Below are 13,360 nucleotides of genomic sequence, written 5' to 3'. Positions count from 1 at the left end.
AGTTCTGTTAGTGTATTATTTGGTTAGTGCTGCTCTCTTTCTGTAAAATAAAAGCAGATGTTGTACAAAAAGCTCATAAAATTAGTCTAGACAACCCTGAATGTAGTGCACAAGTTGTATGAAGTCGTATTTACATTTACATTTATTCATTTAGCTGACGCTTTTTATCCAAAGCGACTTACAATTGCTATACATGTCAGAGGTCGCACGCCTCTGGAGCAACTAGGGGTTAAGTGTCTTGCTCAGGGACACATTGGTGTCTCACAGTGGATTCGAACCCGGGTCTCTCACACCAAAGGCATGTGTCTTATCCATTGCGCCACCACCACCCCGTATGAATGTGTTCATGGTATGAGAAAAGAGCAGATGAACGTCAAAATGTCTCCTTTCCTTAAGTTATACAGGTTTAGATCAGCGTGAGGGTCATTACTTTTCCTTTAAAGGGTGGTATAATGCCCCTTTTTACAATATGTAAAATAAGTCTGTTATCCCCAGAGTGTGTATGTGAAGTTTTAGCTCAAAATACCCCACAGATTTTTTTATATAGCATGTTAAAATTGTCCCTTTTTGAGGGTCAGTAAAAACGTGTTTCGTGTCTGTCCCTTTAAATGCAAATAAGCTGCTGCTCCCGGCACAGGGGGCGGAGCTTCAAGAGCTTGTGTGTATGTGTGTTAGCAGCTCCGATTACATCACGCAGACTTTGCCTTTTATGTTTAAACTGGAGTCAGACAATGATGGAGAGACTCAAGAAGAAGTGACAACATGTAGAATACAACAGGATGTTTCTGAACGGTTAGCTGATGAATTTATGTTGCTGATGTGGAATTTAACTATCTTCAATTAGCATATTCTGTCATGATAATCTATGAAGTCGCTCGTGTGGGAACTGTTGTAAGACGCCTACAGTGACATGCTGTCGCATTTGTGTTACATACTGTATTCCAGGTGAAAAGACTAAAACAATTTCCTCTTCTCAACATGGACTGCGTGTTCCCGGAGGCGGGCTTATGCAAATGTAGGGTTGGTGATGTCACTAACCCGGGAGGAATGTCGTGTAGTCTCTACCAGCTGTTTGAAATCGTTTTTTTAAGGACTATAACAAAGTGTTACCAAATGAATTAAACCTAAATGGCTATATATATATAGGCACAACTAATAAAAAGGCACAATCACACAACTAAATGACTCAAATTAAACTTAAATTAACACAAAAAAAAAGCTAATTCAAAGTTTTAATAAATCAAGCTACAGTATAATAAAGTGTATAATTAAAATTGCCAAGAATGTGAACATTTGCATTTTAGGGTGCAACCCTTCTCTCCCTCTCTCGCCCTCATTACACTGGTGTGTTCGTGACTGGGCTGGTGTGTGTGCATGTGTCTGTGAAAATATGAATGAGGTGTGTGTGTGTGTGTGTGTGTGTGTGTGAGTGAGTGTGAAAGGGAGGGAGGGATGGAGCGACTGCATCGTGAGACGAGGAGGATTCACTCACTGACACACAGGAGGAGGGTAAGTCTTCTTATTCTACCTCTCTCTCTCTCTTATAATCTCAACATTATAGTGAGTTGTTTTTCTGTGTTTTTACTGTATTTACTGGAAAGGTATTGTATAAGGATCTCCTGAGAACATCAGTATGTGTGTTATACGGCTGTATTTGTATGCGTCTGTTGTTCCTGAAGGGCAAATTGAGTCGAACAGCATTTCTATTCAGTAACTGAACTCAAATGGACAAAATGTGTTTTGGTTCCTGACAATCAGAGCCCTGGTTCTGCTGTCATGATATCAGACATCATCAAATACATGCTCTTCATGTCTCATGAATGTATTTCACCTTCCACAGTGTCTATATGGAAGATGATAATGCCTATGTCTGTCCTCCCCACTGAATGTTTTGTTTTAAAGTCCCCCTGTAGTCAATAATTGTATCCCTTAAAACTCATCTTTGATCACCAAAATGACACATAACAGTTTTTTTTTTATGTCTTAAAATATCTTGAATGTAACTCGACACCCTTGCCTCATTTAGTATTCGCGGTTCTATGAATATGCAAATGAGCCCCGCCTCCACTCACTCACTCACTCACTCAGCTCAGAGATCTACTCGTTGACGATCACACGTTGATCTGATTGGTTACAAGGTAGTTTGTGACGTCAGAAACACCAGCGATTTCAAAGCGTGTGTTTGAGACTGTCTTTGGTTCACTGCAGTTTTAAGGAGAAAATACTCAGCAATGCTGTCGACTTATGAACTTACACATGGTTCGCATATTAAAAACACCACATAGACATATAAATAACATTAAAAGCTGGATTTTCACCACAGGGGGACTTTTGTAATTTATGAGCAGCAAATGAAGGTGTTAAATATGCAGGTTTGACTCACTGGCTGCGAAATAAATATCACAGCATGAGAATATGATTGACATCAGCTGCTGGAGATTTCTATTTTTCAATTATTGTAATGGTATTAAATGTTTGATATTTAGATTCCAGGATGCTTGTAAGATGCTTTAAAGCTACAATATGAAAATTTTTATCGGCACTAGCGGTCGCTAACCTCTTACAATAACAAAGGCGTCAGTTGATGACGCATAAGCGGAATTATGGAACTTGTCGTCATGCCGAAGGATCTAATAATGTTTATGGATGAGTGAATACACTGATGTGTTTAACATGACTGTGGAATGAAGCGGCGCGAGTGCTAATGAGAGACAGATATCAGCGCCACACGCGAGTCCCGCGGATATAAAGGAATGAGGACATTTAATCCTACCGAACTAACTTACCCGCTAGCAGGCGCGTCGTTAGACATGGGCCTCCGGGGCTTCAGCCCCGGATGTTTTTTTTATAGCCCCGGATCTCAAAAAAATTAATTTATTGATCATTATTATTAGGCAAAGTGGCAAGCAGCACGAGTCCACGAGCCGTGAGAGCAGGGCGTGGACAGTAGCGTGAGTGTTAATGAGTCACCTGAATTCAAGTTCAAACACCGGTTTCAAGTTTCTCACGGATGAACTTCGGGGGCGCGCGCGCCGCACCGGTTTAAAAAAAATAACGCAGTCAGCACCGCCGCACAGTCTTCAGTCACACCAGATGTTGTCAGGCTATATGTCAGTAAAACTCAGAAAAACGAACTTACTTACGTCGTGCCAGCCGTTTGATCGCGGCTCAATCACGCGCAAATGCGGCGCGCCCTGTATCACGCAAAATAAACTAGCATGTAACGTCGTGTTCTGTCGTCAATTAAGTATTGAAATAACCAAAAGGGAGATTAAAGCTGCGTAAAGCGGCTATTGTATTCCTTTGTAGGCTACATAAATGTTACACATTTTGGCGTAGCCCTACTCAATTTTCATTATTAATATTCTAACATTTTATCAATATTGCAAAGTCATCAAAACTAACTAAATATTTTGTGACCAAAAATGTGAAAAATAGGCCTACATCTAGCCTAAATGATCGTTCATGACATTCTTTTAACTATAAGCCACCCAATTTGTCTAGATCTGTATTATTTCCTTTGTATAATGTGCTTAAATATTGCTGCGCAGTCGTGTGATTTAGTCTGCTTGATTAACATTATTACAATGTATTCCTAACTCTGATATGTAGCCTATATATAAGGTCCTCGAATGTGTTCGAATATTTCACCAGCATCAGCCTTTTCACAGTTTCTATCACTCCGCTTGTCTGTGTTTGCACAACTTGCATCATTAGGCCAGTAATGGTGACAAGTGACTGTCTTTATGAGTGAACAATTGAAATTTAATTGAACTGATTTAATAGTGCCAAAAACATTGATTAACTCAAGAAAGAAACAAGTTGCTGAAACGAATCTTTAATGCTAAAAAGTTTACATCTATGCAAAATAATCCTTGAAAGATTTCTCATTTAAGGCCATTCCTGTTTGGAATATGTGGTTGTGTATTCAACAATAAGCAGAAACATTCTGCATTTCCATTTTCTAGTGTGGATCATTCATTTCAACATTTATCCTCATTCTCATGTTTAAGAATCTGTTATCTGCTTGACAAATCATTTATGCTACTGCCGACTGACATGCTTTTAAAGCTATTGTTATCAAAAAATGTTGGCCGTCAAACCCCTTAAAATGTACATATGTAAGTCTGAGAAATAAAAATTTTCTCGGGGGAGCATGCCCCCCAACCCCCCTAACTACCTCACATTTGAATGTGTGTGTCTGTGTGGTAGTATGGCCTGGTGTGGCCACAGTGCCAGGACTGAATTTTTTAACCAGTCTGCCCCCCCTGCATATAGGCCTACAGTATACATTATTCTCTGTATCGAATCATGTTATCTTGTTACCCACCCTAGCCCCTGACGTTTAGGGCTCAGCCCCTGATGTTTTTAAAACCTAGAAACGCCCCTGCCCGCTAGTGCTGAATAACACTCACACAGGGCAGTTTATTAGACGAATGACACTTGTGAGGGAACGCAGCGCTGTTTCACTCGCTCTACACTATCACACTAAACTGCATTGGAGTGTGTTAAAGTTATAATGTTATTCTGTGTGTTAGTTTGTCTGTATGAGACTAGCAGTGAGCTAGATCAACATTAGAGTAACATACTGATCATATTCTAACATTTCATCATGTTGAGCTGTATAACATTGATTAGTTTTATGTACATTAGCTCACCTCTACATTTGCATGTCTCTGTCAAGTGGAAGTTCGCTGCGGACGCTAGCTCTCGGCATCTCGAAAACGCCACGCTGATATCGATCCTCGTTTTAGTTCTCCTTTTGTCCCAAAGTCTGCTTAGCCTGGTAATACCAGACTCTGCTACTTCACTTTGCTTCGTAGACAGAGTCTGGAAGGGCATAATAGAGAAGTGTTTTCTCTCTCGCGGGGGGCGCTTGTCTGAAGTTTAAAGTCATTGGTTACCCGTAAGCCAATCACATAACGTTTTGTTATGGCGTGTGTTATGCGCATGCTCAGCCGCATCTAACTTCCACTGTAAACGCATGTATGATGCAAAAACTAAACCATCGAGCGAAATACCGGAGTGAACATGGCTGTGAATGACTTTTGGAGATTATGTGAAGTAAATCTACGCATCCACGGTACAATCAGCGTCTACGTCACGGCTCTCAGCCCGCCCTCTGTTCGTTGATTGGCCCGGCTGTTTTCAGGCCGGTGGAAAACTGAAAGATAGGCTGCTATCTCAGACTGACTACAGGAGCGAAATGAAATTAGCGGAAGTAGGAAGTCTGACGTAGTCAGGCTAAAGTCTGCTTGCCATGATCCATAATGTTTGAATGAAACCACAATAGTGTGAGCGCGCCGCTAGAGTGACGCAGTTGTCCACGTCAGTCGCCATGGTTACTATTGCAGTACGAGCGGAAACCAGGGATAACGCGGATATTACGTCATTGACAGGCGAGAAGTGAACATGGACGAGCCATTATTTAAAATGGGAATTTCTCTGAAATTAAAAATCTTTGGGAACTTTTGGGATTTTGTAAGTACACAAATGCAGGAAATATATCACACTGTGCAAGTGATTTTTGGATATTTTATTACAAAAATCGTACATATTGTAGCTTTAAAAGATATCAAGTATTACCACGTAAGAAAAGGGTTGAGTTTTGTGACGTCCAAATTGAATTGATTAGAAAGCACAAAGACATAAACCTGCATTGGTGTCTTTAAAGAGTTAACACTGAAAGTTTCTTGGTTGGTGTCCCTCTCAGCGTTATTAAATCCTCATTTGAATTGCATAACAGGCTGATAAGTTTTACAATAGCCGACTTATTTGAAGCGTAGTGTGAGGTCACATCTCTCCCTCGTTTCACGTCTAAATCACTTCCTGGCTTTTCTGGTTCTTTCTCTCTTTCTGCACAAGTCAAGCGTCTCTGCTATTATTGCTCACACTTCAGGGTGGAGTCAGAGATTTTTCAAAACCACACTATAAAACACCCGACAGATCACAGAGATTCTCGTGCACTTCATGCAATTCACTGTTGTACAGCACTATATACACACAATGTTATGACAACGCTGCTTGCTTTTACTTTTTTTATTAACAGAAACTAGTTTTTGGTTGTAGTATTGGTTGATTTAACCAAAAATCATTGTGTTATTTTACAATTTTCAAGAACTGCATTCTTTAATTAAAATGGTTATTGAGGGAGGGAAAATAAATGTTGTTTTTTATATTATAATTTTATATATTTTAATATATAAATGCATTGAAATGCATTGCTAAGTTGAAATGCATTGCTTATATAATATTACATAATTTATAATTACATATATTATCATAATTATATGAATTAAATATTATAATTAGGACAATATATGTAATTATAATTTATGTAATATTATATAAGCAATACATTTAAATTAGATTTTTTTGGCATTTTAGAGTAGTATTACTATTTTATACTATCATACTATCATAATATACTATTATACTATTACTATCGTATATTTTATGTAATTTAATAAAGTCGATTTAATATAACACGTTTTGATTTACATTTTGATTGTCTTCTAGAATTTTATTTTATTATTAAGAGTATTGTATTTATTATGATGATGATGATTATTTTATTCACATAGGCCTATTTTATGTAATTTTATTACATTATGCGTCCTCTTCCCTCACTCCTTCACTCCTTCCCTCACTCCTTCCCTCACTCCCTCACTCCTTCCCTCACTCCTTCACCTTCCCTCACTCCTTCCCTCACTCCTTCACCTTCACTCACTCCTTCACTCACTCCCTCACTCCTTCCCTCACTCCTTCACCTTCACTCACTCCTTCACTCACTCCCTCACTCCTTCCCTCACTCCTTCACTCACTCCCTCACTCCTTCCCTCACTCCTTCACCTTCCCTCACTCCTTCCCTCACTCCTTCACCTTCACTCACTCCTTCACTCACTCAAAAGCCTCTTAAAAAGCGTCTCACAAAGTTTTCTGTGTCCTAGAGAGCGAAAGGAACAAATATTTGTGCACAGCTCAGAGAACAATGTTAGAATGGTGCGGATCACTCATTGGTTGTTCTTTCAGGTGTGTGTGTGTGTGTGTGTGTGTGCGTGTTTGTGTAAGCGCTGCTCGGCCTCAGAAACGTCACCTTCAGTGCTGTTGACTCACTGGTGTGGATGAATTGATAGGAAGTGTGTTTTCCTCCTCTCGAGCCACAGAGCTCTTCACATCTAGAGCTGAACCTCTCACACTACGCCTCATTGCTTTCGCTTTAGCTTCACATACACACACATGTCACACACACACACACACACACACACACACACACACACACACACACACACACACACACACACACACACACACACACACACACACACACACACACACGGACGGACGGACGCGTGTTCATCTCTGGTCACTAGCTGGGGGTTGAATGAATGGTTGACTTGAAGATGACAGTTTTGTCAGTGTTAATTCATCCTCAAGACGTTCGGGCTACGCATTTGTGGTGAGAAATATATTATATTTGATGCACACATTTCTAAGGCCTCTAAATGATCAACATCTGCTGAAAAACCTGTTGCACACAATCTCCTCCAGTCCTCCTGTCGTCTGATAGATAGTTTTTTTTTAACCAAGTACATACATACATAGAGAGAGAGAAGCAGCGTGTCCTAGGTCTTCCCTGGGGTGGGTGTGTGTCTATATATATATATATATATATATATATATATATATATATTTATAATTATATATATATATTATATATAATTATAATTATAAATATAAATATAAATGGTAAAAAAAAAGAAGAAGATTTTTCCATTATTTCATGCAGTATGTCAGGCTTTACAGGGTTGTATATTGGGCATTCATGGTTTCTTCTAGTAAGCTGAAGCGTGTGTCGTAAGTGACCTCTAGTGTTAGTAACATTGAGCTGCATTTGTGTGTGTAATGACTGGTTTCTTCTCTCTAACAGCAGAGCGGACTGTGTTTGAGAAGAGCGTCTGATTGTGTTTACACAGTTAAATCATGGATCAGAAGGTGAGTAAAGCCTGCTGAGCTGACAGAAAGTGACTTTTGCTGATGTGCTCATTTACTGTGCTGAACTTGTGTGTGTGTGTGTGTGTGTGTGTGTGTGTGTGTGTCTTTGCAGTCCACTTCACCCCCGAGACATGCAGTGAAAAGCAGGTCAAAGTCTACAGAGGAAGTCCAGCAAGCTAAAAAGGTGGAGGACAACCTCTTAACTTCAACAAATGAATGAATAATTGTTAGTTACATCATTGATATACAGTAAATGCACATGAACTGTTGATAGCAGCTACCGCAATAATTACACATCTGGTTTGATGGTTCAAACATTTGAAGGAAACACTACAGTGGTGCAAGAATGCATGTTAAAGTGCCCCTATTATGTATTTTAAAGGCTCCTAATGTTGTTTCAGAGTCTCTAACACAGGTTTACATGCATCCAAAGTCAAAAGAACACTTTAATTTTCTCATAATATCATTGTCTGAAACGCTTCGATCAAGGATTCATTCTCTCTAAGCCCCGCCTCTCTGAGAGCTGCTCTGCTCTGAATGGTCAGACGGCACAGTCTGCTGTGATTGGCCAGAAACCAAACACTCATTATCATATCTGAATCTCAGCTCTTGATACGAACAGTTAGCCTGGCTAACTTCAGACCTCTTTCTCATTGAGACGTGGTCTGGGAACCACATGTTCATTTTCTCGTATTTGAGGCGTGGTTTACGAATGCCCAGAGCCGTTTATTGGACGCTACGAATGTCTATCAAATGCGCCTGTACGTAGCTCATAGCCAATCGTTTCAATTATACCAGATGACGTATGTAGAGCGACAGAAATTCGACGAGGAAGAAGACGAAATAAACTTGCGTTCTAAACTTCTCAGAACACTATCTAAGGCTGCATCGAAAGGTAACTTTGCGTCTGATGCCATGTTGGATCCATAGATATAAACAAACTGCTTCGGTGTGTCGCATAGGACACAATAACTCAATTTATCCGCACTTTGATCTTTGCAGACCTTTTACATTCACAAACAGCTCTATTACACACTGCATGAAAGGCAATATCCAAAAAGCCATAACGGGAGCACTTTAATGTATAGGACCACGTTGAATAACTGTCCTTTAATTTTGTTAGGCCTTCCGCATCCCCCAGAAATCACTGCCTGGTGGGTCAGAACTGGAAAAGGTGAAGGTGAGCATTAAACTTTGTGTGTGGATCATGACCAAATATCCTAAAATGATAGCTTCTAAAAGAGTGTTTGAGTTGGTGAGTTCAGTTCATTTTGGTAAATCTATTCATTTCAGTGGTTGGTTTGTGTGATCACTAAAACGTTCCTGAAAGTCTATTTTTTTTTTTTTTCATATCAAAATGTTTGTTAAAGGGGTCATATAATGGTACATGCACTTTTACAAGTTGATTGTACTGAAATGTGTGTTGGCAGTGCCTGTACACAACCATCATAAAATGATAGAAATCCATCCAGTGTTTTTTTTAAAATCTTCTTATACATTTCCCCCTCTCTCAAATCAAGCTGTTCGATATTGTGACGTCACAAAATCGACGCCCCTCCCACAATTGCTGATTGACAGGAGCGTTTCAACACAGACCCGCCGTGAGCGAGCTGTCAATCATAGACCACGCGGACCGGCACGGTCATTGTTGATAGCTGGAGCACTGTCTGTCTATGAGCAGAATGGCGGTGTTCTGTTCTTGGGTGCAATAACGAACACAGCATCATATTGATGTTCCTAAATCCGAACCACTAAAGACGCAGTGGCTGAGTTTTTTTTCGAAGGGAATATTACTCACGATCAACGTCAATGCTTTCATGTTTGCGAGCGTGAATCATTTCACACGCCAGACTGCTTTATAAACTAGGTCAGTATAAAGCTGGTTTTGCTAAGAAGCTGCTCCTGAAAAAAGGATCAGTACCAACTATTCGTGTTCCTGCTGTACCTCCAGAAGAACTGAAGTGAGTGTAACGTTTTATTAACCTTTATATTAATATTTATATTAATCTTTGCAAATCGCTTGCACGCTTCACGAATGCGGCTATTTTTACACTCAGGGTACATTACGGCATGTTTTCTATGTACGACGTTCTCAATATAATTCATAATCCCACGTTTATAATGAACAACGCGTTATGGTTATTGTGTTATTATTACAAACGGTGTGCGCACAGAACAGAGGGGCGGGGTGAGCAAAGCTCATTATCATTTAAAGACACATGCACTCAAACGGCGTGCTGAAAACAGAGCTGTTTTTGACCAGGTAAAATGAGTGTTTTCTTACAATACTAATGAGAATTTTTAATTAAAGTATATTACAAACTTTTAATTTAGACCCTAAAGAATCATATTAGCTTGTACAAAAATGGCATTATATGACCCCTTTAAATACATGTCCCTCTTTGTTTGGTTGTATATACAGTGTCAAAAACCTGAAAGTTTTTTTTTTTTTTTTTTTACCAGCCCTATAGCGAATGTAATTAGTATAATATAAGCATTTTTTTATATACAAGAACTGATATACACTGAACAAAATTGTAAACGCAACACTTTTGTTTTTGCCCCCATTTTTCATGAGCTGAACTCAAAGATCTAAGACATTTTCTATGTACACAAAAGGCCTATTTCTCTCAAATATTGTTCACAAATCTGTCTAAATCTGTGTTAGTGAGCACTTCTCAATAAGCGAGATAATCCATCCACCTCACAGGTGTGGCATATCACGATGCTGATTAGACGGCATGATTATTGCACAGGTGTGCCTTAGGCTGGCTACAATGCAAGGCCACTCTAAAATGTGCAGTTTTATTGTAATTGTAATTTTATTGTAATTCTGTCTAATCAGCATCTTGATATGCCACACCTGTGAGGTGGATGGATTATCTCGGCAAAGGAGAAGTGCTTACTAACACAGATTTAGACAGATTTGTGAACAATTTTTGAGAGAAATAGTCCTTTTGTGTACATAGAAAAAGTCTTTGAGATCTCGTGAAAGTCTCGTTTTTAGATCTTTGAGTTCAGCTCAAGAAAAATGGGGGCAAAAACAAAAGTGTTGCGTTTATAATTTTGTTCAGTGTAGAAACATCTTGAAATAAAACAACTGTGAATGTATTTCTCCCTTGGTTCTGTGTGTTTCAGGAGGGACCAGAAGAAAATGTGACTCCAGCATCATCCACAGAAGAGCTGAAATGATGCTGCCACTAATCTGTTACACACACACACACACACACACACACACACACACACACACACACACACACACACACACACACACACACACACACACACACACTCACACTCACACTCACACTCTTAAATGTACAAATTGGTTTTTATAAACAAGGTTGGTATGGTACGGTTAGAGGCTAGAGCATTAACTCTTTCTTCTGTTGGATCAGTTTTCAGCCCGTCTGTCACAGCTTTTTATTGAAAGATGAACCAAAAATACTGATGTCTCGTCTTTTTACAGGGGCAATTATATATTTCAATTCATTTTTAAGTTGAATTAAATGCCATGAATTAAACCGCTCGTATACTGTATCACTAGAAAAATTTAAATAAATCATTGCATTATACTTTCATGTTTAATGAGTTTAGACATTTCAAGAACATGTAAAAAAAAAAAAAAAAGAAGCTTTTAAGCAAGTTAGGCACTGAGGTGAACTCAGAGTTTGTAACTGTATGGTTTTACCATGGTACCTGGTTGGAACGGGTTGGAAACTCTGAACAGGAAGGTCTCATTTGTTAACTTAAGTTAATGCATTAGCTAACATGAACCATGAGCAATACATGTTGACACTGTTTATTAATCTTTAATGTTAGTTAATAAAAATGTTCATGTTAGTTCACAGTGCTTTAACTAATGTTAACAGATACAACGTTTGACCCTAATAATGTTTTGGTAATTCTGAAGTATGTTATCAAATGAGACCTTCTTGTAAAGTGTTACCGGTACATTTTCTTCGTGTTTAGGTTTGTGTTTTTGGTGTCACTCCGGCTCTCTCATGTATTTGGGCCCCGATGTCCAATGGTGTCAAACGCTCGTTCTTTTACTTATTTATTGGCATCAGCTGAGATTACAGAGCTCACATACTGTATGACTCAGCTGAAGATGTTGTGTAAGTGCTTACAGTATTACTAATAAAGTAAAAACTGCTCATCATGCTAAAGTTCAATGAGTGCATATTCTGTTTTCATGTTTCTTGTTTATGCAAAACCTTTACAAGTTTGACAGTGTAGCCCGTTAAGTTTTGACCACAGTAATATTAAACTACCATACCATTTTTTGGGAGTGAATTTAGATCTTGAATGCGGTTTTTAACTCCTGTAAATAACCAAACTCTGTAGTGAACGTGGCCTAAACAATGCAAAGATTCATCATGTTTTGTAAACCCCTTATAAGTTGGCTTTACTCAAAATAATGAGGTAATCAGTTAACAATGTAGTCAAACTTTACATTTTGATTCTGTACTACACAAACATGTTAATTACTCTTTAACTAAAAGTTTAAATAACTCAACTCGATTGCATTAACTTTGTAAATATCTTGTGCTGTGAACTGCTAGCTAACAATAGCACACTTGTCTTGCATGTGCTAACTATCAAAGTTCACTTTACAGTTGCATTAGTTAAACAACATTAGTCTTATTTTTTGCTGCCAATCCTCAACCTAATTAAGCGAACACATCTCTTCATACCTGTCAACCAGGTATTTTCTGAACCATGAAACTCCCGTTTTCCCCAGGAGTCTCCCGTATTTCACACCCATCTCCCGCCCCACTCCCGTTTTGTTATTTCTCCCGTAAAACTCCAGTAATTTGTATGGCCCAAACGTCGTTATATGAATAATCACATCAATATATTATTCCAAGGTTGTCCAGTTGCCAGATCTTGTATGAAACCTATCCTACTCGCGCAATCAACACATCATACAAATTTCAACCTAGCCTAGAAATCTAGACGCACCCTAGCGGCAGCAAAATATATTTTGCAGCCAGGGCAGTCTAGCAACTCTCCATAGACTTTCGAGCTGCAAAAACCTAAATTGGGTCAGGCCAATCACGTCGCGTATAGAGTATGCGGGGCGGGCTTAACATATGATGACAGAGTTGCGAAGGTTCCCTGGCTGCTACTTGAAAACAAAGAATGACGGCTGCTGGAGAACAGTCTTTCGAATCGGCTTTGTCCGCGACTCTGGAGGACTTGGAGTTAAGTTTTTCTTTGAGAAAAGAGCAAAGAATGGCACTTAAGTCATTCTTAAAAAAAGGAAGATGTGTTCGTAGTTTTGCCGGCCAGATATGGCAAAAGTTGAATCTATCAAGTAGCTCCACTGTTGGGAAAACACTCTGGTTGGTTGAAGCGCTGT

General features: G+C 39.1%; 2 long non-coding RNA genes across 4 annotated transcripts; one reads left to right on the top strand and one right to left on the bottom strand.

Moving 5' to 3' along the window:
• Nucleotides 1-337: 337 nt before the first annotated feature.
• LOC309504181 lies at nt 338-12,170 on the top strand. Of its 3 annotated transcripts, none has more exons than XR_014207983.1 (5): nt 338-1,509; nt 7,934-7,995; nt 8,108-8,179; nt 9,119-9,175; nt 11,134-12,170. It is a non-coding gene; the product is annotated as an uncharacterized lncRNA (long non-coding RNA). The 3 variants fall into 3 exon arrangements; XR_014207984.1 differs by having other exon boundaries at nt 7,931-7,995; XR_014207985.1 differs by lacking the exon at nt 338-1,509 and having other exon boundaries at nt 7,758-7,995.
• LOC309504848 lies at nt 6,491-7,234 on the bottom strand. The gene is made up of 3 exons (XR_014208200.1): nt 6,901-7,234; nt 6,651-6,690; nt 6,491-6,618 (listed from the first exon to the last, which is right to left on the bottom strand). It is a non-coding gene; the product is annotated as an uncharacterized lncRNA (long non-coding RNA).
• Nucleotides 12,171-13,360: the final 1,190 nt, after the last annotated feature.

The sequence above is a fragment of the Leuciscus leuciscus genome (assembly GCF_965113295.1).
Source record: "Leuciscus leuciscus genome assembly, chromosome: 8".
In the NCBI taxonomy this organism is placed as follows: Eukaryota; Metazoa; Chordata; class Actinopteri; order Cypriniformes; family Leuciscidae; genus Leuciscus; species Leuciscus leuciscus.
Note: the sequence above shows the minus strand (reverse complement) of the source record. Positions and strands in the feature narration are given on the sequence as shown.